The sequence below is a fragment of the Hordeum vulgare genome, chromosome 7H (assembly GCF_904849725.1).
Source record: "Hordeum vulgare subsp. vulgare chromosome 7H, MorexV3_pseudomolecules_assembly, whole genome shotgun sequence".
In the NCBI taxonomy this organism is placed as follows: Eukaryota; Viridiplantae; Streptophyta; class Magnoliopsida; order Poales; family Poaceae; genus Hordeum; species Hordeum vulgare.
Window position 1 is genome coordinate 260,907,971 of NC_058524.1, and position 3,668 is coordinate 260,911,638.

Sequence of the window (3,668 nt, forward strand, 5' to 3'; positions counted from 1 at the left end):
TTACTTGATGTGCATGAATTGTTCTTTTATGACATGCCAATGCATAGGAAGAGAGTTAGACTTCGTCATTGCTTGATATATGTTACCTTGTGCTCACTACTAAATTTCAAATCATTGCTAATTAAAATTGGCTTTGATATACCTTGGGATCCAGGTGGATCCATTACTTGAGCACTTTATGCTTAGCCAACCCGAAAGTTTTAGAGAGTCATTTATTTATGTTGAGTGCTTTTATTTAGTTTAAAAACAAAAAAAATATAGATGGGAACTTAAAACTTTCTCAAAAAGAGAAGCGATTGAAAGGTGATCCATTGCGGAAGTGAGGGTCGACCTTGGACACTTGTGTTCATGCTCATGGAAACAATGTAGAATTTTTCATGGAAGTTTCTCACAAAAATAATTATCCCCTTGTACAATTCCTTTGTATTTTAAAAATAATGTGCCAAGCAAAGCCTTTACGATTAGTTTGGGTGATAGTTGTTTGATCACGCTGAGAAAAGACAGAAACTTTCTGCTCACGAAATTAATTTTAATTTTTATTCTGGAAGAGCTTTTGAGTTGATTCTTTTTCTGCTGATTGATATGCAAATTTTCTAGACGTTTGTAATTTTTCAGATTTTGTGAGATATCATAGGTATATGGAATATACAGATTGCTACAGACTATTCTGATTTGACAGATTCTGTTTTCTATGCATTGTTCTCTTATTCTGATGAATCTATGGGTAGTATCGGGGGGTATGAACCATGGTGAAGTTGGATTACAGTAGATATAATGTTAATATGAATTTAGAATGAGTTCACAACAGTACTTGAAGTGGTGATTTATTTTATTATACTAACGGATCTCACGAAGTTTTGTTGAGTTTTGTGTGATTGAAGTTTTCAAGTTTTGGGTGAGAGCACGATGGATGAAGGAATAAGGAGAGGCAAGAGCCTAAGCTTGGGGATGACCGAGGCACCCCAAGGTAATATTCAAGGAAGACTCAAGCGTCTAAGCTTGGGGATGCCCCGGAAGGCATCCCCTCTTTCATCTACAATCTATCGGTAATTTTACTCGGAGCTATATTTTAATTCGTCACATGATATGTGCAAATGCTTGGAGCGTATTTTTTGTTTATTTTTTACTTTTTATTTTTTGCACCATGCTGGTATGAGATAGTCCTTGGTTGGCTTTATAGAATGCTTCTTGTGCTTCACTTATATCTTTTGAAGTTTGGATTGCCTGTTTCCCTACACATAGAAAACCGCCATTTGTAGAATGCTCTTTTGCTTCACTTATATTTGTTAGAGCAGGGCATATATTTTGTAGAAAGAATTAAACTCTCATGCTTCACTTATACCTATTTAGAGAGTTAACAGGAGTTGGTCATTCACATGGTTAGTCATAAAATCCTACATAAAACGTGTAGATCACTGAATATGATATGTTTGATTCCTTGCAACAGTTTTGCGACATGAATATGTGATATTAGAGTCATGCTAGTGAGTAATTGTGTATTTTTAGAAATACTTGTGTTAAGGTTTGTGATTCCCGTAGCATGCACGTATGGTGAACCGTTATGTGATGAAGTCGGAGCATGATTTATTTATTGATTGTCATCCTTTGTGTGGAGGTCGGGATCGCGCGATGGTTAACTCCTACCAACCTTTACCCTAGGAGCATGCGTGTAGTACCTTGTTTCATGACTAATGGACTTTTGCAATAAGTATGTGAGTTCTTTATGACTAATGTTGAGTCCATGGATTATACGCACTCTCACCCTTCCACCATTGCTAGCCTCTCTAGTACCGCGCAACTTTCGCCGGTGCATTACACCCACCATATAGCCTCCCTCAAAACAGCCACCATACCTACCTATTATGGCATTTTCATAGCCATTCCGAGATATATTTACATGCAACTACCACCGTTCCGTCTCATGACATGTGCGACCACTTCCATATTGCCATTGCATAATCATAAGATAGCTAGCATGATGTTTCCATGGCTTGTCCGTTTTTTGATGTCATTGCTATGCTAGATCATTGTCACGATACACTACCGAAGGCATTTCATATAGAGTCATCATTGCTCTAAGTATTGAGTTGTAAGTGTGATGATCATTATTAATAGAGCATTGTCCCATGTGAGGAAATAAAAGAGGCCAGCGAAGCCCATTTACAAAAAAAAGGCGAAAGATGTCCACCCCAAAAAATATAAAAAAGGCCAAAGAGCCCACAAAAAAATGAGAGAAAAGAGAGAAGGGACAATTGCTACTATCCTCTTTCCACACTTGTGCTTCAAATAGCACTATGATCTTCATGACAGAGAGTCCCCTATGTTGTCACTTCCATATACTAGTGGGAAATTTTCATTATATAACTTGGCTTGTATATTCCAATGATGGGCTTCCTCAAAATTGCCCAAGGTCTTCGTGACCAAGCAAGTTGGGTGCACACCCACTAGTTTCTTTTTTGAGCTTTCATACACTTATAAGCTCGAGTGCATCCGTTGTGTGGCAATCCCTACTCACTCACATTGATATCTATTGATGGGCATCTCCATAGCCCGTTGATATGCCTAGTTGATGTGAGACTATCTCCTCCGTTTTTTGTCTTCTCCACGACCACCATATTCTATTCCACCTATAGTGTTATGTCCATGGCTCATGCTCATGTATTGCGTGAAAGTTGAAAAGGTTTGAGAACACTAAAGCATGCAACAATTGCTTGGCTAAAACCGGTGTTGTGCATGATTTAAATACTTGTGTGGGGAAGATGGAGCATAGCCAAACTATATATGATTTTGTAGGGATAACTTTCTTTGGCCATGATATTTTGAGAAGATATGATTGCTTTGTTAGTATGCTTGAAATATTATTGTCATTATGTCAAATGATAGACTATTGCTTAGAATCACTCCTGTTTTAGTATTCATGCCATGATTAGATTATATGATCAAGATTATGCTAGGTAGCATTCCACATCAAAAATTATCTTTTTAGCATTTACCTACTCGAGGACGAGCAGGAATTAAGCTTGGGGATGCTGATATGTCTCCGTCGTATCTATAATTTTTTATTGTTTCATGCCAATATTCTACAGCTTTCATATACTTTTGGCAACTTTTTATACTATTTTTGGGACTAACATATTGATCCAGTGCCCAGTGCCAGTTCCTGTTTGTTGCATGCTTTTTGTTTCACAGAATATCCATACCAAACAAAGTCCAAACATAATAAAAACTTACAGGGATTTTTTTTGGAATATTTAAGATTTTTGGGAAGAAGAATCAACACGAGGCGATGCACGCACGGCCCACAAGCCCTATAGCCACCACGAGGAGGTACGACGACGGCTGGCAGGCTTGTGGCCACTCCTTAAGGCGGTTGGAGCCCTTCTTTCGCCGCAAGAAATATAATATCCGGAAGATAATCTTGTTAAAATTTCAGCCCAATCGGAGTTACGGATCTCCGGGAATTTAAGAAACGGTGAAACGCAGAATCTCGGAGCGCAGAAACAGAAGGACACAGAGAGAGAGATCCAATCTCGGAGGGGCTCTCGCCCCTCCGCCACCATGGAGACCATGGACCAAAGGGGAAACCCTTCTCCCATCTAGGTAGGAGGTCAAGGAAGAAGAAGAAGGAGGGGGCTCTCTCCCCCTCTCTCCCGGCGGCGCCGGAACGC